The 25,041-nt window shown below is 43.5% G+C and overlaps 1 pseudogene; it reads right to left on the reverse strand.

The window, feature by feature from the left end:
- LOC117517931 overlaps positions 1-25,041 on the reverse strand; it is a 52,897-nt pseudogene that overhangs the window by 8,256 nt on the left and 19,600 nt on the right.

Raw genomic sequence — 25,041 nt, forward strand, 5'->3', positions numbered from 1 at the left:
ACTCTACTGCCATCTCTCCTAGACATTTCCATGCCTCCATTGGAATGTCATCTGGACCAACTGCCTTTCCACTCTTCATCCTCTTCATAGCAGCCCTCACTTCTTCCTTGCTAATCTCTTGTACTTCCTGATTTACTCTCACCACATCATCCAGCCTTTTCTCTCGCTCATTTTCTTTATTCATCAACTCTTCAAAATATTCCCTCCACCTTCTCAGCACACACTCCTCACTTGTCAGCACATTACCATGTGCATCTTTTACCACCCTAACCTGCTGCACATCCTGTCCAGCTCTGTCCCTTTGTCTGGCCAATCGGTACAAGTCCTTTTCTCCTTCCTTACTATTCAACTTCTTGTACAGCTCGCAATATGCCTTTTCCTTTGCTTTTGCCACTTCTCTTTTCGCCTTACGCCACATCTCCTTGTACTCCTGTCTACTTTCTTCATCTCTCCGACTATCCCAAAACTTTTTCGCCAACCTCTTTCTCCTTATGCTTTCCTGGACCTCTTCATTCCACCACCAAGTCTCCTTGTTTTCTTTCCACTGTCCAGATGTCATACCCAGTACTGTCCTAGCTGTCTCCCTCACCACATCTGCAGTACTTTTCCAGTTGTCCAAAATTGCTTCCCCTCCAACCAGTGCTTCTCTCACCTGCTCGCTAAATTTCACACAACAGTCTTCCTCCTTCAGCTTCCACCATCTGATCCTTTGAGCTCTCACTCTCTTCTTCTTTACCTCTAAAGTCATCCTACAAACAACCATCCTGTGCTGTCTAGTGACACTCTCTCCTGCTACCACCTTACAGTCTGTGATTTCTTTTAGCTTGCATCTCCTATAAAGAATGTAGTCCACCTGTGTGCACCTTCCTCCACTCTTATATGTTACCCTGTGCTCCTCCCTTTTCTTAAAGTAGGTATTCACCACAGCCATTTCCATCCTTTTCACAAAATCAACTACCATCTGTCCTTCCCCATTCCTATCCTTGATACCATATCTACCCATTACTTCCTCATCACCTCTGTTCCCTTCACCAACATGCCCATTGAAGTCTGCTCCTATCACCACTCTTTCATGCTTGGGCACACTCTCCACCACCTCATCTAACACTCCAGAAATCTTTCTCCATCTCACAACCAACCTGTGGGGCATATGCACTGATGATATTCATCATCACCCCTTCAATTTCCAACTTCACACTTATCACCCTGTCAGACACTCGCTTAACCTCCAACACACTTTTAACATACTCTTCCTTTAAAATGACCCCAACACCATTTCTCTTCCTGTCCTCACCATGGTACAACAACTTGTACCCACCACCCATGCTCCTGCTCTTACTTCCCTTCCACTTGGTCTCTTGCACACACAATGTCTACCTTTCTCCTCTCCATCATATCAGCCAGCTCTCTCACTTTACCAGTCATACTACCAACATTCAAAGTCCCCACTCTCATTTCCACCCTTCTAGTTTTCTTCTTCTCCCGCTGTTCGTGGCAACGTTTTCCTCCTCTTCTTTGTCGTCTTCGCCCAGCAGTAGCCCAATTTCCACCAGCACCCTGGTGGGCAATAGCACTGGTGGCGGACGTTGTTAACCCGGGCCGCGACCGATCCGGTATGGGAATTCGATTCTGAGTCTGCATAGTTCGGTTTGCTTGTTTTTACACCGGATACCCTTCCTGACGCAACCCTCATTTATCCGGGCTTGGGACCGGCACTCAGAATGTACTGGCTGCACACCCCATGTGGCTGAGTGGCTGAGGGACTGAAACTGCGATAGAAGTCAGAAAGAGTGATAGAAGTCAGTCTCCAAACACAAGCAGCTACAAAAAAAACCCACCAGAAATAGAAGCTCGATTTGTCGCTAGTCATTTTTAACAAAGAAAATCCCGCTAAGAGGATTAGGAAAGTCTCCAGTTCAACTCAGAACAGAATGAAAATTAAATAAATGCTCCCACGGATGTCTACTGATGATGATGTTTGCTGATTTGCTCATTTCGCTGTCAATCAAAAAGGGATTCAGCCTCAGACAGATCATCCAATCATCATGCAGAAGCTGAGCGTCCAGGCCAGCGCACTGCCCCATAGACACGGGCGGGACAAAGCCCAGCATTTATCCAATGACTCGTCTCGTTTCGCTGCACTCTTTGCTTCGCTATTGAACTCCGTGGTCGCTCAGCGTCCACACCGCTTAAAGCACTGAAGCTGCGGGTTTGAGTGAGAGCAAAGCCACGTCGTTACCAGTGATAAGAAGCTGATTCTGAACAAAAGTTGAGCGCGTTGTAGCGCATATTTAGTCAGTGACATGTACACACAACAGTATATATTTGATCACTTATTTTTTGACAACTTAGGAGAAGCTGAGCTTCCCTTGCAGTCTTAGAGCAGTCGCCTCTGACACACACACACACAATAAAAATTTGGACCTACTTTGAGTAAAGTGCCAGCGCTGTCCTCTCTTTCGTCCACCCTGTGTCAGTACAGGATCCACGGAGGTAGAAATGGGTCCAGGGTTTTCTTTGCCAACGACATGTGTTGGTTTATCCGAAGTTACTGATGTTGGGGTTTTAAACCAGTTACGTATATCCATATTTAGGAAAGCACAAAAACTAGCTGCAGTCTGCTGGCAAAAACTCACAATTCATTTCCCCCCATAAACGCGGTAACTGATTGTTGCTGGGCAACACTGACGTGATTACATACGTAGACAAACTTTCCAACAAACTCACATGGTTTTAATATATTTAATGTCTTAGTGATTATGCAACACTGGCCGTTTTAACCCAAAGCAAGTACAATAACATGAAATTAGGATTTTATTTATCTATTTATTTATTTGAGATCTGTGACTGATCTGGCTTGGGTGGGCGGGCCCAAGCATATCAGTGGGCGGGCACTGCCCCCTAGGGCCCGCCCATAGTGACGGGTGTGAATTAAGGGTCACGGGGGGCTGGAGCCTATCCCAGCAATCACAGGGCGTGAGGCAGGGTAGATCCTGGACAGGACGCCAGTCCATCACAGGGCCACAAACACATTCACACCTGCACACCTACAGACAGTTAAAAGTTTCTAATCCACCTAATCTGCATGTTTTTGGAAGTGGGAGGAAGCCGGAGCACCCGGAGGGAACCCACGCAAACATGGGGAGAACATGCAAACGCCACAGGTGGGAATCGATCCCATAACCTTCTTGCTTTGAAGCAACATTGCTAACCACTAAGGCACCGTGCTGTATGTGGAGCATATAGTCAATCATAAATGTAAATATAAGGCAATGCTAAAATACCCTCAGCCGTATGAGCACAGTGTTCTTTGTAATTTGCAGTTAATTAAGATTCCTGTTGTATTACATACAATTTGTACATGTTCAATGAAGCCCCTCTATTAATCAGTCAATCAAAAACAATATTTATATTTTAATGTCTGCAGGAGGTTTTGCCTGTACACGAGCATTGACAAAAGCGGAAGTTATGCAAATCAAATTTGTTGATCACTCTGGATTTGCTGGCATCAATGAGACAAATGTAACTCCATAGGAAGCGCGGTGGAGCAGCTTCTCTTTCTATGACAAAAACTCCGGTAACAGTGAAATGTGCCGTTCATTTTTAAACTGGACGCTGTCTTGATCCGGTATGTCATCTGACTAGCACAGGAATTGTGAAAAGACGTGGACATCAGCACTTTATCGGCACATTAAGACAAACGTGCGGAGGAGTTCCGCGCGTCGCGGTGCAGCCGCTCGGCGCAAAGCAACGCCGTGATGAAGCCTCTGGGGACATGTTCTGGCATGTCCAGCTCATGCACAATCACAATCGGATATTCACATGACTGGAAAGCAACCGGAATCCATCTGAAATCCACCTGAAAGCCGTCCTGTGAGACCAACACCGAGGTGGTTTTGTCCCGCGTAATGAACGGTTCCGTGGTGCGTCCCTCCGCTTTTCTTTCCATGAAAAAAAAAAAACTCCTGTAATGGTGGAATGTACTGAAAAAGTGCTGATGTTCACATCTTCTGCCTTTTTGTGAAAGTCAGACGAGGTCCCGGATCAACAAAGCCTTCACGTTGGAAATGATCTGGTTGTTTCAGCGGGGTGTCAGCCTGTCGATGGGGGCTGGGAGCGCGCTGCGCTCTCAGCAGTTGTGGGCAGTCCTTAAAACGGCAGTAACACTCCGTAATCTGTTTAATCCCCGTAAAATCGTCCCCTGAAAGCCATATTAATTTTTCAAACGGTGTCCACCTGGAGGTCTCAGTTTCTGGAAAAAAATTGATGCAGCAAAGCGCCAAATCGTTCAGACATTTATTCGCAATAAAAATCCGCCGAGAGGGTGGACCACACCTCACTCAAAGCCTGCTCACAGGTGAATGACGCAACCGACAGGCATGAAAAAACTCACGCATGCGCACGAGGGTTCAAGCTTGTCTGACGCAATCACACGTGATTCAAATCCATATGGTTTTTTAAAAAAATAAGGTCAGATACTTTTCTAATAGACCTCGTATAGTACAACTTGACTTTTCTTTCAGAGGGAACATCATGCCCTGGGCAAACATGGTTTTGAAAATAACTGCAACATGATTATTAGACAGAATGACTCTGCACTTTCCTGGTTGAAAAAACAAACAACAACAACAACAGGTATTTTAGCTAGGTTTTACAGCTTTTTGCTACTCGGTAATTTTGTCCCCTATGTTGTCACACCTGCCTATTCAGTCTGATCGAATGTAATCAATATATGATTATCAGACGTGTAACGTTTTAAACATTGTCTGTATGTACAATGACAAAAAGAAATCATTATTACATATATTATCATGCATGTGCTACACTCTGTATGCAAACAGTGTGACACATGCACATATGTACACTGTCCAAATTGTATAAATATTAAAGAGAAAAAAAAAACTTGTCTAAGCTGCCTACAGTTTTCTCTCTCTTTCTAAGACCCTCAATGGCCCAGTGGTTGATGGGTCCCAGAGTTAAGAACACCTTGAAGGAGACAACAGGTATGATGTCATGATAACTTTGGGCTTTTAATGATTTCTTTGGACAGGATGGAATGTTTATACAGCATACATCATTAATAAAAAAAACAACAACACAAGAATTGGTTGCAGAACTTTGAATTTATTTTGAATCTTTAATCTACAACATTAAAAACCCAATATTAACATGACATTCATGCCCACGATGAGTATATGCACACATTCAACCACAAGTGTAAATATATTAATGCTAAAATGTTCATATCTAATTCCAAACCAGTATTGCCTGAGGGGCTGGTGACAGTAAAGGTGATGGACCGTCCAGTGATGAAAACAATCACGTTTTCCACCGACACATCAACTATGAAATTGAATGTTTCAGTCTTTCCTGGGTTTCTGGAAACCTGCAGAAGGGTCACCTATGAGATGAAGTGAAACACATGACAGTTGAGGACTTTGAAATCACTGAAATCAACAGTAATGAATGGTGATGTTATTTTGTGCCAACCAGAGAGGAGATGGACGTTTCTACAATGATGTTTGTGGCCTGAGGCAGCTCCTCTTTACTGACTTCGATGGCCTTGCCACCTGAAGCATCAGCCAGGTCTCTGTAGATCTTGGCATCTGAGTCTTGTAACACTTTATGGGACCCATTAGCTCTCCGCCTCTGCTGACTGTTCCCCGCTGACTTGGTAATGTTGAAGTTGACCTGACAAAAGGGGAGAGCCGTGAAAAATACATTACCAAGCCAGAACAGCCCCTGGTTAATTTTACCAGATTAGTCCCATTGTACGGAAGCGTATAGCATTCACTTGATAAATTAATTATTTCTGTTTTTCCTGAGTAATTTATTTTTTGTTTTTTGGAATAATTATTTCTGTTTTTGTGAGTTTTTCTGTTTTCCAGTGTAATTTATTTTTATATTTGGTTTTTCAGAGTAATTTTTTCCTGATTTTCTGAATTGTTTTCTTTTTTTTCCTGAGTTTAGAGAGCAGTTGAAGACGTTCATTCATTCATTGGAGCTCGATTTGGTAACATGTATGGAAGCAGATTGCATTCACTTGATAAATTTATTTTTTTTTGTTTTTCGGCGTAATTGTGTTTTTCAAAGTAATTTCTTTGTTTTTCAAAATTATTTCTGTTTTTCTGAGTAATTTATTTTTTTGGTTTGTTTTTTGGAATAACTGCCTAACACGATTTTTGTTCCTGGCAAAGTGTCTTTTTCAAACTATATTTATTGCAAAACAATAGAAGAAGCCTGTTTTTTCATGCCAAACGTTTTTTGGGGGGCTGCACAGCAATATTTTTGACAAATTTCTGCCTTTTTCACAATAAAACTAAAATACAGAACATAACTGCAGCAAGGTTTATTTTCAAAAATTTGAAAATTTTACAAAGTTAAAAATGAACAGTTTTCCTTGATTTGCAGATGTGCAACAAATCACTTTCCTTTATCAGACCCCAAATGTCGTGATATCCCCCTGATATCGGTGTTCAAAGTCCATTATGTCTTGGTGGAAGCGCTCCCCATGTTCTGAGTATGCCCCCATATTGTCCTTGGAGTTGTCAAGGTGAGCATCCAGAATGTGGACCTTCAGTGACATCCTACAGCCCATTTGGCCATAGTTTCTCACCAAAGTCTCAACCAGTTCCACATAATTGTCAGCCTTGTGGTTGCCCAGAAACCCATGGACAACATCAACAGATCTTTGCTATGCCTCCTGTCCCTTTGCTGTCAGTTTCTTTGGAAATTCAGGACACTTTGATTTTCTTGACTTGTGATCCAATGAAAACACTTGCTTTCACTTTTGCCTCTGACAGCTTTGGGAAAAAGTCTTGAAGATACTTGAATGCTGCAGACTCTTTGTCAAGTGCTGTGACAAATTGTTTTCATGAGACCCAGTCTGATGTACAGAGGAGGAACAAAACCTTGTGAGGATCCACCAATGGCTCATGTTTAATGTTACGGCTTCCATCTGAGAATTCAGTCCTTTCAGGCCATTGCTTCCGGTGATAATGTGCTGCCCTGTCTCTACTGTCCCAAAGGCAGAGAAAACAGGGAAACTTGGTGAACCCTCCCTGGAGTCCCATCAAAAATGCCACCATTTTGTAGTCCCCAATGACCTCCCATCCGTACTCATCATAGTTTAAAGCTTCCAGCAGATATGTGACACTGTTTTAATTCTCCTTGAGATGCACTGAATGAGCCAAAGGAAGTGATGGATACTTGTTCCCATTGTGCAGTAGTACAGCCTTCTGGATGAGCTATCAATGAAGAGTCTCCACTCATTTGGATTACATGCAGTTCCAATTGCATTGAACAGTCTTGAAATGTCACAACAATAGCAAAGAAGCTAGAGAAAAGTTGGCGACGTTTTCTTTGGCTTGTTACTTGCACACTTTCATCCAACAAGTCCCACTCCTTCAGCCTTGAGATCAAAAGCTCAGCATTTGACTTTGTCAAACCAAGATCTCTGAGGTCATTCAGATCTCCTTGACTTGGAAAGTAAGGATTTCTCTCACAAACTGTATCTGTAATGTCAATCAATCAATCAATTTTTTTTTTATATAGCGCCAAATCACAACAATCAGTTGCCCCAAGGCGCTTCATATTGTAAGGCAAGGCCATACAATAATTATGTAAAACCCCAACGGTCAAAACGACCCCCTGTGAGCAAGCACTTGGCTACAGTGGGAAGGAAAAACTCCCTTTTAACAGGAAGAAACCTCCAGCAGAACCAGGCTCAGGGAGGGGCAGTCTTCTGCTGGGACTGGTTGGGGCTGAGGGAGAGAACCAGGAAAAAGACATGCTGTGGAGGGGAGCAGAGATCGATCACTAATGATTAAATGCAGAGTGGTGCATACAGAGCAGAAAGAAAAAGAAACAGTGCATCATGGGAACCCCCCAGCAGTCTACGTCTATAGCAGCATAACTAAGGGATGGTTCAGGGTCACCTGATCCAGCCCTAACTATAAGCTTTAGCAAAAAGGAAAGTTTTAAGCCTAATCTTAAAAGTAGAGAGGGTGTCTGTCTCCCTGATCTGAATTGGGAGCTGGTTCCACAGGAGAGGAGCCTGAAAGCTGAAGGCTCTGCCTCCCATTCTACTCTTACAAACCCTAGGAACTACAAGTAAGCCTGCAGTCTGAGAGCGAAGCGCTCTATTGGGGTAATATGGTACTACGAGGTCCCTAAGATAAGATGGGACCTGATTATTCAAAACCTTATAAGTAAGAAGAAGAATTTTAAATTCTATTCTAGAATTAACAGGAAGCCAATGAAGAGAGGCCAATATGGGTGAGATATGCTCTCTCCTTCTAGTCCCCGTCAGCACTCTAGCTGCAGCATTTTGAATTAACTGAAGGCTTTTTAGGGAACTTTTAGGACAACCTGATAATAATGAATTACAATAGTCCAGCCTAGAGGAAATAAATGCATGAATTAGTTTTTCAGCATCACTCTGAGACAAGACCTTTCTAATTTTAGAGATATTGCGTAAATGCAAAAAGGCAGTCCTACAAATTTGTTTAATATGCGCTTTGAATGACATATCCTGATCAAAAATGACTCCAAGATTTCTCACAGTATTACTAGAGGTCAGGGTAATGCCATCCAGAGTAAGGATCTGGTTAGACACCATGTTTCTAAGATTTGTGGGGCCAAGTACAATAACTTCAGTTTTATCTGAGTTTAAAAGCAGGAAATTAGAGGTCATCCATGTCTTTATGTCTGTAAGACAATCCTGCAGTTTAGCTAATTGGTGTGTGTCCTCTGGCTTCATGGATAGATAAAGCTGGGTATCATCTGCGTAACAATGAAAATTTAAGCAATACCGTCTAATAATACTGCCTAAGGGAAGCATGTATAAAGTGAATAAAATTGGTCCTAGCACAGAACCTTGTGGAACTCCATAATTAACTTTAGTCTGTGAAGAAGATTCCCCATTTACATGAACAAATTGTAATCTATTAGACAAATATGATTCAAACCACCGCAGTGCAGTGCCTTTAATACCTATAGCATGCTCCAATCTCTGTAATAAAATTTTATGGTCAACAGTATCAAAAGCAGCACTGAGATCTAACAGAACAAGCACAGAGATGAGTCCACTGTCCGAGGCCATAAGAAGATCATTTGTAACCTTCACTAATGCTGTTTCTGTACTATGATGAATTCTAAAACCTGACTGAAACTCTTCAAATAGACCATTCCTCTGCAGATGATCAGTTAGCTGTTTTACAACTACCCTTTCAAGAATTTTTGAGAGAAAAGGAAGGTTGGAGATTGGCCTATAATTAGCTAAGATAGCTGGGTCAAGTGATGGCTTTTTGAGTAATGGTTTAATTACTGCCACCTTAAAAGCCTGTGGTACATAGCCAACTAACAAAGATAGATTGATCATATTTAAGATCGAAGCATTAAATAATGGTAGGGCTTCCTTGAGCAGCCTGGTAGGAATGGGGTCTAATAAACATGTTGATGGTTTGGATGAAGTAACTAATGAGAATAACTCAGACAGAACAATCGGAGAGAAAGAGTCTAACCAAATACCGGCATCACTGAAAGCAGCCAAAGATAACGATACGTCTTTGGGATGGTTATGAGTAATTTTTTCTCTAATAGTTAAAATTTTGTTAGCAAAGAAAGTCATGAAGTCATTACTAGTTAAAGTTAATGGAATACTCAGCTCAATAGAGCTCTGACTCTTTGTCAGCCTGGCTACAGTGCTGAAAAGAAACCTGGGGTTGTTCTTATTTTCTTCAATTAGTGATGAGTAGAAAGATGTCCTAGCTTTACGGAGGGCTTTTTTATAGAGCAACAGACTCTTTTTCCAGGCTAAATGAAGATCTTCTAAATTAGTGAGACGCCATTTCCTCTCCAACTTACGGGTTATCTGCTTTAAGCTACGAGTTTGTGAGTTATACCACGGAGTCAGACACTTCTGATTTAAAGCTCTCTTTTTCAGAGGAGCTACAGCATCCAAAGTTGTCTTCAATGAGGATGTAAAACTATTGACGAGATACTCTATCTCCCTTACAGAGTTTAGGTAGCTATTCTGCACTGTGTTGGTATATGGCATTAGAGAACATAAAGAAAGAATCATATCCTTAAACCTAGTTACAGCGCTTTCTGAAAGACTTCTAGTGTAATGAAACTTATTCCCCACTGCTGGGTAGTCCATCAGAGTAAATGTAAATGTTATTAAGAAATGATCAGACAGAAGGGAGTTTTCAGGGAATACTGTTAAGTCTTCTATTTCCATACCATAAGTCAGAACAAGATCTAAGATATGATTAAAGTGGTGGGTGGACTCATTTACTTTTTGAGCGAAGCCAATAGAGTCTAATAATAGATTAAATGCAGTGTTGAGGCTGTCATTCTCAGTATCTGTGTGGATGTTAAAATCGCCCACTATAATTATCTTATCTGAGCTAAGCACTAAGTCAGACAAAAGGTCTGAAAATTCACAGAGAAACTCACAGTAACGACCAGGTGGACGATAGATAGTAACAAATAAAACTGGTTTTTGGGACTTCCAATTTGGATGGACAAGACTAAGAGACAAGCTTTCAAATGAATTAAAGCTCTGTCTGGGTTTTGGATTAATTAATAAGCTGGAATGGAAGATTGCTGCTAATCCTCCACCCCGGCCCGTGCTACGAGCATTCTGACAGTTAGTGTGACTCGGGGGTGTTGACTCATTTAAACTAACATATTCATCCTGCTGTAACCAGGTTTCTGTTAGGCAGAATAAATCAATATGTTGATCAATTATTATATCATTTACCAACAGGGACTTAGAAGAGAGAGACCTAATGTTTAATAGACCACATTTAACTATTTTAGTCTGTGGTGCAGTTGAAGGTGCTATATTATTTTTTCTTTTTGAATTTTTATGCTTAATTAGATTTTTGCTGGTTATTGGTAGTCTGGGAGCAGGCACCGTCTCCACGGGGATGGGGCAATGAGGGGATGGCAGGGGGAGAGAAGCTGCAGAGAGGTGTGTAATGTCACAGATACATTCATTTACAATACAAGATGTTGGCTTTTTCAACAAAACATAACTTTCTCACCTTCAAGTGTTTTCTTGCAATATTCACAAGCTAAGTGAGGTGCCCAGTTCATATCTTGGTCTCCAACTGGCATTCCAAAATAAGCTTTGTAGGCTTCACACATTTTGCTGGATGCTGTCACAGAAAACTTTTTTGCTCTTTTCTTGATGAACTGGCCACAGATGTAGCAGAATTTATCTGGAGAATGATTCCAGCCTCTTGACGCCATCTCTCTTCTTCTGGTGCAGCTTCTCAGTTAGTCCGAGCTTGACTGAATGCTGGCCTATGAACCCCTGTTTATATATTTGTCGTGTAACACCCCAGAACTTTCTCAGTCTTTCATGATGTTTCTGTGTAGGCTCTCAGTTGTCCAGGTGGTTTCCATAGTAGAGAAGCTTTAATCTTCGACTGGACTGGGTTGCTTGACGCAAGGACGTTTCACTTCAAATCGCAGAAGCTTCCTCAGCTAAAATTCTTGCTCTGGAAGTCTGACTTCTGTCTCTTGTAGAGACGAATGAACAGAAGCCAACAAAAGCTGGAGTTTTAAACCTAACCAGACCCCTCCTACTGAGAGGCAGACTGCTACAGGCTAGTGACTAAACAATAGCTCTAATTAGCAACTATTGTGCTCTAGTTAGCACTCTCCTAATGACAGGGCAGCTGTCCCTCCTAATGAAGGGATGGATGCCTTTCTTGATGGCTCCCTTGATGACGTGAATGACGTAAACAGGGGACAAAGCGTGTCTCAGACCCCCTCCCCGGTTAAGGCTGGGTTTCAAACGTTTCACAAAGAATGCCTCCTTGACCCCTCTCTCAAACCATTTCTTCTCTCTGGCTAATATTTTAACTTCCTTGTCCTCAAACGTGTGGTTAGTGTCTTTAAGGTGGAGATGAACTGCAGACTGAGGTCCACTGGCACCCTCTCTGTGGTGCTGGTATAGTCTTTTGTGTAAAGGTTGCTTAGTCTCACCTATGTAGTGTTGGTTACAGTTTTCCTGACATCTGATAGAATACACTACATTGCTCTGTAACTAGGGATCATGTCCTTAGGGTGAACTAATTTCTGTCTCGAGGTGTTAATCAGTTTAAAGTAAACTGGGATTTTGTGCTGTCTGAAGATCCTCTGTAGTTTTTCCCCTACTCCTGCTAAATAAGGGAGAGACACTCTTCTTGTCTCCGTCTCCTGTCTATCTGGTCTCTTTGAACTCTGGGACTTCTGCACTTTGTCCAGGGACCATGGTACCCACATACTGTGAGGGCTTTCCGGACACGTTGTTGTTCTTTAGCCCTTCCCTCTGCAGTTGTGGGCACCTGTAGGGCTCTGTGTTGAAGCAAAAAATCCCAGTTTACTTTAAACCGATTAACACCTTGAGACAGAAATTAGTTCACCCTAAGGACATGATCCCTAGTTACAAACAGAGCAATGTAGTGTATTCTATCAGATGTCAGGAAAACTGTAACGAACACTACATAGGTGAGACTAAGCAACCTTTACACAAAAGACTATACCAGCACCGCAGAGAGGGCGCCAGTGGACCTCAGTCTGCAGTTCATCTCCACCTTAAAGACACTAACCACACGTTTGAGGACAAGGAAGTTAAAATATTAGCCAGAGAGAAGAAATGGTTTGAGAGAGGGGTCAAGGAGGCATTCTTTGTGAAACGTTTGAAACCCAGCCTTAACCGGGGAGGGGGTCTGAGACACGCTTTGTCCCCCGTTTACGTCATTCACGTCATCAAGGGAGCCATCAAGAAAGGCATCCATCCCTTCATTAGGAGGGACAGCTGCCCTGTCATTAGGAGAGTGCTAACTAGAGCACAATAGTTGCTAACTAGAGCTATTGTTTAGTCACTAGCCTGTAGCAGTCTGCCTCTCAGTAGGAGGAGTCTGGTTAGGTTTAAAACTCCAGCTTTTGTTGGCTTCTGTTCATTCGTCTCTACAAGAGTCAGAAGTCAGACTTCCAGAGCAAGAATTTTAGCTGAGGAAGCTTCTGCGATTTGAAGCGAAACGTCCTCGTGTCAAGCAACCCAGTCCAGTCGAAGATTCAAGCTTCTCTACTATGTCTTTCATGATGGCATTCTGGAATCTTCTTGATCTCAAGAAGATTCCTGAACTTGTTTGTCAATCATTATGGGAAATTCCAGAAGATTCTAGAAAATTCTTCACTGTTCTACAGGTTTCTGGTATTTTCTAGACATTTCCATGAGATTATTGTGGGTTTTCTCAAAGATTCTAGAACATTCTTTGGTATTCTACACATTTCTGGAATGTTCCACAAGGTTGTTTAATTTTCTTTGATTAAAGAGTGAAATATTCATGAACAAAGGAGATTCTTCAAACCTCAGTAAATTACTCTCCTGTTCTTGAAGGTTCTTGTTCAATCTGTACAAATGAGGAAGGTTTTCATAAATATAATTGCTTTGTCAACATTGTATTATGTTTGAAATGATGTTTGAACACTTTCGACATGATCACAAAAAGAAAACATGATGACCACAACTCTGACTAATGGACTTAACTTTTCCAGAAATTAGTAGTGACCACTCAGTGAATGCAAAAACTTTAATTTGCAATTTCATTGTCCTGACCACAAAACCAAAGTTTGGAGATCAAGACCACTCTTTTCTCTTTTGATTGGTTGTGAAGAAATGGGAAATTATGGTTTTAACCCAGGAACAAGACAAAAGTGAAAATTTGTTACTTAGTGATTTGTGTTTTTCTGAGTAATTTATTTTTAGGATGTTTTTTGAAAAACTTTTCAGTTTTTTTTTATTATTTCTCGAGTCACCACGTACCCAGCCTGAATGTATTTCAAATGCATGGAGCATACAGTATCTGTCCAACTGATCCTAGAGAAAAACTTCTGTCTAGCAGATCTGAATGGGCTTTCCTTCTGAACAGCCGCAAAGTCCTCAGGTGCCTGCGTAGAGTTGACAAACTAATGATAATACCATCTATGTGGCTTAAAGACAGGACAATCTCCCAGTGTCTTAAACCCAGATCAAAGTTAAACTTGATTAAACTGAACAATGTCATGTTTGTTACCAACTCAAGCTCTCAATGAATGAATGCATCTTCAAATGCTGTCTAAACTCCGGTTTAGAGAGCCGAAAAAAAAATTGGTTAAAAAAAAACCAAAAAAAAAAAACAGGAAAAAATTACTCTGAAAAAACAATTAAAAATAAAAAAAAAAAACTCAGAAAACCAGAAATAATTACTCCGAAAAATAAATTTAGCAAGTGAGTGCAATACGCTGCACCATTGAGATTGAGACCTGGACAATTATAAAGTTTCTAGTTCACCTAACCTGCATGTCTTTAAATATGGGAGGAAATGGAAGCACCCAGAGGAAACCCACAGAAACACGGGGAGAACATGCAAACTCCACACAGAAATGCTTCCTTAACAGGTTAGAGACAATACTGACGGCTAGAGGAGCTACTCACCACTGTCTTGGTGCGTTCAATGAGTGCAATCACTGTGTTTTTCAGCTCGCGGTCTTTAGCCGGGGCATCAGTGAAGAGGAAGACCTCAGAATTGAAAGGAGCAGCACCTAATGCCAGCTGCATGTGGAAGCAAAAAGGTTTTGTTATGACATTTGGTAGAAAGAGTTAAGCTGTTTGAAGCAGGAGGATAGAGTTGAAAGCAATTAAACATGATCTCATAAATAAGACTCAGTTTTATTTTGAAGGCATTCACATCCAAAACAAAGACACTTCATCTGCATTGGGAAAGTAACCTGTTGGATTACCGTCCTGTCCAGGAGATGAATTTTTAATGGCAAACTAATGTGACAAATAAACATCAAGTAGTCGATTTTAGCATCTGGTTGCAAATCTTCTGAAGTCAGCTTCTGCCATGTTATTGTTAAAGGGCATAGCTTTAGTAAATGAAATGGCAAGTAAGAAAAATTACAGTGAAAATACCTTTTATTTTTGGTGACATATGCATTAAGATCATTGCCATGGCCTCTGGTGTTATTGAGAGAGCCAATATGGAGAGCCATAGGGGCAGAAAGAGCAAAAGCTTTACCAGCCTTTCATACGTTCACTGGCAACACTGGAAGATTCTCTTGTATAGGCAAAGCAACCTGGCTTCGAGTCTACATGAAAGCAGATAGAGATGTAATCAGTTCTCTGCAGATGCTTTCAACAGAGGCAGAAGTGACCGAAACTATGTTGCCTGCTCTGGCTAGCTTCGTCTGACCAGCCTACTCCCCCAAAGGCATCTACATCCAGAGCATCCCCGAATTGCGATGGCATCTCTTCCGCAAGCATTTGGCAGAAAGCGACAAGCTACCTCCTACCCTTGGCGCTCTGAGACATGTCCTGAGAGTCCATATCCAAGCCAGAATGTGGGGGCAGGCCAGTATTGCTCTGCAGGACCCTTAATTGGATCCTTCAGAATGGCTACCATAAGTCCAATGGTGAGATAAAACCAACCATGACAGATGCCCTTCCAGCTCCAAAGGCCATCATTGAGATGGTTAGTTGTCACTGCAAAACAGACTGTTCTTCTGCCAGATGTTCTTGCAGAACAAAGAACTTATCCTGCACTGTTCTTTAACAGTGCAGCAGTGAGTATCAGAATGATGAGGACACACAGAACAAGTATGAAGTTGATGATATGTAAAGAAGTAGAGACTCCTTTGTTGCCTAAACCCGTTTCTGTCAATAGGAGGATTTTGGTTCTTAATGGACACTAAGTGGAATGTTCATGTCTGATCACTTGTAAAACATTCAATAAAAAATTCAACAAACATGTTTGTGGTTGAATCTAGCTGATTTACTTTGATACCACTATTCCATGGCCCTTAAAATGGTGGTTTAGCTGTTGAAATCAAATTTCTAGGTTATTTAGAAGCCGAGATATCCACAAAAAACCTTTTACAGCAGCCATTTTGTAAAATCCAAGATGGCTGCCATATAGGTATCAGAGAAAATGGAAACTGTTGTGAAAAGTGTAGGAACACGGACCCACAACAGGGGGCGCAAAAGAACGGACAATGGAATAAGCCAAAATATAACAATTTAATGTTGTGAATGTGCACAACAGAGCAACAGACAACACAATTGAGAACAGTCAAATTAGTCACAGTGATGTGTGAGCAGGCTCGAGGATAGAAGACGCCCGTCCAGAAAAGAGCTGGATCCCACACGCCTTCCACTCCACCGGATCTGAAGCAATCCTGGAGCCACCAAGCGCTGGGTCCCCAGGTGGCCACTGCCTCCGGCTGTCAGATCGGGTACTGCTGGCAGGAAGAACAGACAGGTGATGGTGGGTGCGTGAACACCCAGCAAACAGTTCAGTATAAAGGTGGAAAGCACCTCCACCTCTCAATGTTTACGTGCAGATCCTGTTGGCAAAGTACGTAGCCTCCAGCGGAGTACGCCAACTCCCCACACACGACTACTCAGTATAAAACAGGAACGTCTGCAAAGAAATAGTTGTACACACAGAAGTAAGGATGTCACTAATGTGATACTTTAGGCTGAGCGGTTTACCTGTTCTGTAGACGATTTCTCGGCAGTGAGGTGAAGATGCTGCCCGGCTCTTATGGAGGTGTGGATGATGATGATGATGATGATGATGAGTGACAGCTGCCACTCCCGGTTGCTCCCAGCCCTCTTGTGCCTGAAGCCCGCACTTCAGGCAGGGCGCCCTCTGGTGGTGGGCCAGCAGTACCTCTTCAGCGGCCCACACAACAGGACCCCCACCTCAACGGGCGCCTCCTGGTGCCCGACCAGGCTTGTCCGGGTGACGGGTGTAGAAGTCGGCCAGGAGGGCCGGGTCCAGGATGAAGCTCCTCTTCACCCAGGAGCGCTCTTCGGGTCCATAATCCTCCCAGTCCACCAGATACTGGAACCCCCGGCCCTTATGACAGACGTCCAGGAGCCGGCGAACTGTCCACGCGGGCTCCCCGTCGATGATCCGGGCAGGAGGCGGCGCCAGTCCAGGGGTACAGAGGGATGAGGTGTGGTGAGGCTTGATCCGGGAGACATGAAAGACAGGATGTATCCGCAGTGAAGCTGGCAGCCTCAGCTTCACCGCGGCAGGGCTGAGGACCTTGATGATGGGGAAGGGGCCGATGTACCAATCCTTCAGTTTGTGAGTCCACCTGTAACGGAATGTTCTGGATCAACCCGGTAGCTAAGGAGTCCCGGATGTAGGTCTCCATTGATTCGCCCTCAGGACGAGAGAGGTTGTACAGCCTGCTGGACGGGTACTCAGCGCCTGGGATCAAATCAATGGCACAATCGTACGGACGGTGCGGGGGGAGAGTGAGTGCCAGATCTTTGCTGAAGATGTCAGCAAGATCATGGTACTCCTCAGGCACCGCTGACAGATTGGGGGGACCTTAACCTCCTCGTTAGCTGTCACACAGAGTGCAACCGAGGATCCTAAACATTCCCGGTGGCAGGTGTCGCTCCACTGCGTCACCACCCCAGACGGCCAATCAATCCGGGGATTGTGCTTTAATGTCCATGGAAACCCCAAAATCACTCGGGAGGTAGAAGGTGTTATATAAAACAAAATCTCCTCCCTGTGATTTCCAGACACCACCAATGTCACTGGTTCTGTCTGGTGTGTGATTAATGGGAGAAGGGTGCCATCTAGTGCCTGTACCTTCAATGGGGAAGGTAGTGCCACTAGAGGGAGCCCTACCTCCCTGGCCCATCTGCTGTCCAGCAGATTCCCTTCAGACCCCGAGCGTGAAGGGTAAGATCCCCACAAAGGATCGTCACCAGGATGCGTGCTGATCTACAGGCTTTCCCCGCGTGGATGTTATGGCCCACCCTTAACCCAGTCTCTAAGGGCGGGCGTTGAAGTTTAACCGTTTGGGGCAGTTTCTTTGTATGTGCTCATCAGAGCCACAGAAAAAAAAACACTCCCCGCGAGCCAGCCTCCGTTGTCTGTCATGTGATTTTACTTTGGCCCTGCTCGTGTCCATAGCTTCGTCAGCAGGGGGAGCTGTGGCTCCACGGAGCTCTGACTGGAGCGTGGGGACGGCGGCACCCTTTCGGACCCGGAAGGAAGAGGGACGGCTCGTGCCCGGCCACACCCTTCACCTCGCTCCCGACGGTGTTCTTCTAACCGGTTGTCCAACCGTATAACCAGGTCGACAAGCTTGTCAAAATCCTGCGGCTCATCCTTAGCCAGCAGGTGCTCCTTCAGGACCGGAGACAGTCCATTTACGAAGGCGGCGTGGAGTGCAACATTATTCCAGCTGGACCTCGCAGCCGCGATGCGGAAGTCGACTGCGTACTCGGCTGCACTCCGACGTCCCTGTCTCATAGACAGCAGCACGGTCGAAGCGGTCTCGCCTCTATTGGGATGATCAAACACTTGTTTATACTCTCTCACAAACCCAGTTTATGTCGTTAGGAGCTGTGAATTTTGCTCCCAGAGCGCCGTAGCCCAGGCGCGTGCCTCTCCTCGAAGCAAATTAATGACATAAGCTACCCGGCTAGCATCTGACGCGTACATGACGGGACGTTGTGCACAGACGAGTGAACACTGCATTAAGAAGTCCGCGCACATCGACAACCTCCATACGGTTCCGGTGGGCTTATGTACGCTTCAGGGGATGGGGGGGGGGGGTTCGTTGAATCACCACTGGAATGTCTGTATTTTGTGCTCGGTCGCCTAGAGGAGGTGCTGCAGCAGCACCCAGAGTGCGCGCTTCCACCTGGGCGGTGAGAGCCTCCATCCTCCGATTGAGTATGACGTTCTGCTCGGTTACTAAATCCAACCGAGCAGTGAAGGCGGTTAAGATTTGCTGCAGCTCTCCTAACACGCCTCCTGCCGACGCCTGTGCGCCCTGTGTTTCCATTGGTGGTTCAAGCGATGGTTGACGCCCCTCGGGATCCATGACGCTGGCCGAGAAATCCTGTTGTGAAAAGTGTAGGAACACGGACCAACAGGGGGCGAAAATGAATGGACAATGGAATAAGCCAAAATATAACAATTTAATTTTGTGAATGTGCACAACAGAGCAACAGACAACACAATTGAGATCAACAGTCAAATTAGTCACAGTGATGTGTGAGCAGGCTCGAGGATAGAATACGCCCATCCAGAAAAGAGCTGGATCCCACACGCCTTCCACTCCACCAGATCTGAAGCAATCCTGGAGCCACCAAGCGCTGGGTCCCCAGGTGGCCACTGCCTCCGGCAGTCAGATCGGGTACTGCTGGCAGGAAGAACAGACAGGTGATGGTGGGTGCGTGAACACCCAGCAAACAGTTCAGTATAAAGGTGGAAAGCACCTCCACCTCTCAATCACAATGTTTACGTGCAGATCCTGTTGGCAAAGTACATAGCCTCCAGCGGAGTACGCCAACTCCCCACACACGACTGCTCAGTACAAAACAGGAACGTCTGCAAAAAATACTTGTACACACAGAAGTAAGGACGTCACTAATGTGATACTTTAGGCTGAGCGGTTTACCTGTTCGGTAGACGATTTCTCGGCAGTGAGGTGAAGATGCTGCCCAGCTCTTATGGAGGTGTGGATGTTGATGATGAGTGACAGCTGGTGTTGATGAGTGACAGCTGCCACTCCTGGTTGCTCCGGCGCCCTCTCATGCATGAAGCCCGCACTTCAGGCAGGGCGCCCTCTGGTGGTGGGCCAGCAGTACCTCTTCAGCGGCCCACATAACAGGAAACTTTTTTTTTCTGATTGCTTATACAATAAGGTTTCCAAAAATGTATAGTAGTAATGTATAGTTTGATACTCTCCACAAAAATCCAACAACATTACATAGTGAACCTGACTATTCTTTTTTAGCATGCAATTTTGTTGGTATATGAAATGTGCTATTGCACGCCCGACCACCGTGCGCGCTCACTGCTAATTCTTCTAGCAAAAAACAAATCCACTATGCTGTAAGCCGTCTGGACTCCAATTTAAAGTTTGCGTTGGACTGTTAAGCACCAGTGGAACACCAAAATGTAAGTCCCTTGAATGAATTTTTTATTGTTTCAATGAAACAAATATTTAATCGTGAAAGCTGGAACATACCATTCAACTCTGCTTCGCCTCATTGAATGAAACATTCAATCTTTCACCTCATGAAATATTTGCAATACTGAACTCAAACATTCAGCATTTGTATAACATGCCAGTTGCAGCTGATATTAGCAATTAGTATTAACCTCTTAAACCCTAGAGTCCCCAAATTTGGGGACTTGCCCTGTTTTGGAACATTTCAACACTCTAACCAATGCTGACACCAACATATACTTATAACACATTAAAATGTCAAGCGAAGTCTCCTCTACAAAAGTATCCACTTCAATCATATCAACTGAGCACAGCTGAAACGCCAAGCAAATAAAGACATAAATCGGAATTCATTTTTTGGGAAAAAACCTCATTTACTCCTATCAAGTATTATTTAGTTTCATTTTTTGCATCCACAACATCCCCTAGGACCTGTCTTTTAGCTGATCCAAACTTTTGGTGAGAACTGAATCATAATGTATTTGTATGTGATTTTGGTGAAATAGGCTCTAGGGCTTAACCACAGTTTAGTGTGATATACTCAAGCTAGCTACAGTTTGGCATGTAATAGCCTTAATAGTTAATATAGATAAGAAATAACACTTTCACAGAGTTCATTATATTACCTTTTACCTGAAGTCCTATCAACTAGGGGTGAGGGACACGTGCATACAACAGCCACCACATTTCACAGACAAAATGGGATACAATGGATTGTGGACAGTTGCTTGCTCAACTCCAGAATGATTTTTGACACACTTGAACCATGAACCTATTCTGCAGCATCATTCGAAACAGATTTTTGCACCCTTCAAAACAGGGGAACATTAAACATTACTGATGCTACACCATGAATCCTGTTTGGAAATACCCTCAAGAAACAGGCATTTTAACTCAATTAGTATCATTTTCAATACAAAAATCCTGCACCAGACATGGAAAATAATCATAAAGTGAAATTTTTTATTAAGCCTCACAGCACCTGAAGTCCTGAAAGACTCATTTCTGCAGTATTGCCTCCTCCCTCTGCTTTCAGTGTATTAATGATAGCCCTGAAGACTTCTGGATCTGTGGTTTTTATCAATGGGCCAAAATCTGTAATTCAAAGAAAAAAAGTGTTTACATTCATTGACCAGGCACTTTGATGCAGATGTGTTTAAGGCTACAGTCCTGTGCAGCATTCTTCTACTCAACCCAGATTTATAAAATGTTTGGTTCATTTACATTTATTTCTAATTTTGTATAATCAGAATGGAGTGCACAAAATACTGAACACCAATGCCACCTCCACCACCTGCTTGCATCTCATGGAAAACAAACAGAAAACAGACAAAATGTGCCTGTTATTGGGTCAGTTACTAGGACCATCTGAATTGACAGTAAAATTTCAGGTTCTTTATGCCCGTCACATGGCACACTGCGATAGCTGGACGAAGGATAAGTCAAAAATTGTCAAGAAAAGGTAGATAAAAACTCCTGCACATTTCCCATCACCAAAATGAACAAAACCAAAACGAACGTCAACCTCGATGCTTTAAACAAAACACTCATGATGACGTGACCGAAAGTGGGTATAAAACAGAGTGCAACCAGCCTTTTCCTCATTTCTGCAGTACTTGCAGGTGTGAGATTTTGTTTATCTTCACAAGTTTTGTTTGTTGTCCAAGTTCTCACGGTGTGTCTGTACACCATCTGTGATAGTATTTGTCCCAATGAGTACGTTTGACTTATGGTATTAGCCATGGGGAACTGTCCGTGTCAGATGAAGGCTACTCCCGAAGACACGCACATGCAGGCCAGCCACAAACGGTTCAAACATGCGTAAATAATTAAAGTAGTTGACGAAAACGTTCTTAATGCTATTGTTTCTGTATGGAAACCATACATTTCCATCCCAAAAATGAATGGTTCATTAGCGATACAAGGATGTTTCATTCAGCTCATCCAAGCTTTAGTTAGTGATTTGTTCAGATATCGTTGTGTTCGTCAACCTTCATTAAATACGTCAGACTTTGGGAGGTTGGACAAAAGTCAAACAAAATGCCAATATTATGAAAATTAAGCAAACAAAACGCTAACATTACGAAAATTAAGCAAACGACAGTCAAATACAAAAGCAAAACAAAAAAGGATAATTTGAGGTTGTCTGTGGTATTCCTTCAAATTTTTCAAGTTTAAAAATTCTGAGGAAGTGCCAGCTGCAGGAACGAAACTGAACAGAGGTTAAAAGATGCCTCTGAAAGTCAGCAAAAGTCTAGATTTCTTGTTTCATTTGGGCTTCGTTGTCCTTCATTAGTGCCGTCTGACCGGGGCTTTACACAGTTCAGTAAGATAGATCCATGAAGATTTTTAAGTTACTGAATGTGTCGGACCTGGTGCCACAAGGGGGCGTTTAGGGGCGACACCCCCTCATTAACCTCGCCCCCTCAGATGTTAGAGTTATCAAAAAAAAAAATAAAAAAAGAAAGAAAAAGAAATACTGGAAAATATAGTAAAATATTAGTTATTCAATAATATCACGTATTTAACAAATAAACCAAATTAATTAACTAAAGTAATTAATTTTAAAACAAATGGATATGGCGTGTGTCTGTTCAAGGGATTTGATAGGTTGAGGGTTGCGCTTGTCAGTGCGGCAGAGGGCAAGCTTGATTTATTTAAACAGCGTCAAGGGCCTTTCACACTGCAAGCTTCAGCGCGACGCTTTAAAGCATCGTAACGCCAGGCTGTTGCGTTTCCAACGCGTCGTGACGTCAGACGCGTCGCTTCGGAAGCTGCAAGGGGGCAGAGATTGCGGCCACGTCACACTGGCTGTTTCCACAACCTGAAAAAAGTTCAGCGATCGCCATCTTGAATTTGGGTCGCCTGAACCACAAAAAAAAAAAAAAAACAGCAGTAGAGCGATTCTCCCATCACCCTGCTGGGAAAAGCTTTTTTCAGCTACTTTTTGGAGTGACGCCGACCGAGGGAGGACTGACGACTTGGTGGGATATCGATCGAACCGCGACAGCGGGCCGACCTGCATGGAGAAGCCGGCCTTCAGGCATCATTCCTGGGCAGACCGAGGAAGGCAGCCGGGGGGATGGAGCAAACCCACTCAGTCCGAAATCTCCCACTTTTTGGATATATGCGAAGTCCCAGTTTGCCCAACAGAGTTTAGTTCTGCAGCTTTATCGAAGTGAGAATAAAAGTAAAACATGACATTTCTGCACTGCTGTGAAGGTTTATTGATCGGCTAATGTTAGCTTAGCTTTCAGTCAGTCTCTTAGAACGGTGTAGCCTAAATACGAGGTCTGTCCATAAAGTATCGTACCTTTTTATTTTTTTCAAAAACTATATGGATTTCATTCATATGTTTTTACGTCAGACATGCTTGAACCCTCGTGCACATGCGTGAGTTTTTCCACGCCTGTCAGTGACGTCATTCGTCTGTGAGCACGCCTTGTGGAAGGAGTGGTCCCGCCCCCTCGTCGGATTTTCATTGTCTGGAAATGGCGGAATGAAAAGGACTTTTTTTTCCATCAGAATTTTTTCAGAAGCTGTTAGAGACTGGCACCTAGAAACCATTCGAAAAATTTATCTGGCTTTCAGTGAAAATTTTATGGGCTTCACAGAGAATAAGGACTTTAACTACAGGTATAAGGACCCCTTTAAAGGACGGTCAGTGCGCCGCGCTGCGAGCTGCGACACAAACCACTGGATCATTTCTAAGCTGATGGCTCAGTGGATACGAGACCATCGTGTGCTCTTTCTCTGGTTATCACAAGACCTGGACATCAGCCATTTTCCGGCAGATTTCACTTTTAACAAGAGATTTTGTCATGGAAAGCCGCGCGGAGGCTTCGCGCGTCACAACCGATTCGCTGATGAAGCGAGACAAAGGAACACCTCCATTTCGGAGTGTTAGAGGACAAGTTGGGACATGCCTATCTCAGTTTTCAATGCTTACCAGTCGAGTGAGTATAAAAGAACTTGTGGAGAGCTGGACATGTGCTCACAGACGAATGACGTCACTGACAGGCGTGGAAAAACTCACGCATGCGCACGAGGGTTCAAGCATGTCTGACGTAAAAACATATGAATGAAATCCATATAGTTTTTGAAAAAAATAAAAAGGTACGATACTTTATGGACAGACCTCGTACACGAGCTTTCCAGGAGTGCACCCAATTCATTACGCACACTCAGAGGCACGTCCCCTCCAGTGCATGCTTTTTTTGGGGGGAGTATGTGATAAAGTCATCACCCCCTTAATATTTTTTTCTGGCGCCGTGTCTGGAATGTGTTGAAATTTACTTATCTCAATCATTCAAAAATACAAAGTGTGGTACAGTGTGATAAAATGTCAGTGACTGAAAGATGGAAACGAGTGTGGGAAGCCATCAAGATAACTCCAAATGGCCAATCGTCTGAAATTGACAAGCACCCTCAAGAGCAGATCTGGGCATTGTACAGCCCCCAGGACACATCCAGTCCTTGGCTGTCTAACTGGCCCACGTAAGATTTAGAAATTGCAAATTAAGCGGGAATACATTTACACATCATGCATGAAATAAAACAGTGTTGCTTTTTTCAGTTTACTTACGTACAACTTTGTTTCAGGGATTAAGGTTGTCCTTCGCTATGATGGATTTCCATCAGTTGGGATGCCAAAAGGCACACAAAGATAAACACGCCGTCCTGATGCAAAAAATCAAAGCTAGATGCAAGATATAAAATTTACTGCATCACTGGGACGCCACGGCCATGGACACGTGTGATGTGTTCAAAAATCAAGTCTTAGAATAATTTGTTTTGATTTTGTCCTGGCTCCCGTCAGCACCTGCTCCTCTACGGCAAGGGGGTGGGGTCACTCTACTGTGGCCCTGAACTGCAAAACACAACAGCAAATTGCACAGCACAACAGCATTAACCAAAACAGAATAGGTAGGTACCTTTAGGCAACACGAATCGTTGCCGATTGGACCGTGGTCCGTCCTGTAAACCGGAAGGTTTGCATGT

This window comes from Thalassophryne amazonica, chromosome 9, assembly GCF_902500255.1.
Source record: "Thalassophryne amazonica chromosome 9, fThaAma1.1, whole genome shotgun sequence".
NCBI classification, from domain to species: domain Eukaryota; kingdom Metazoa; phylum Chordata; class Actinopteri; order Batrachoidiformes; family Batrachoididae; genus Thalassophryne; species Thalassophryne amazonica.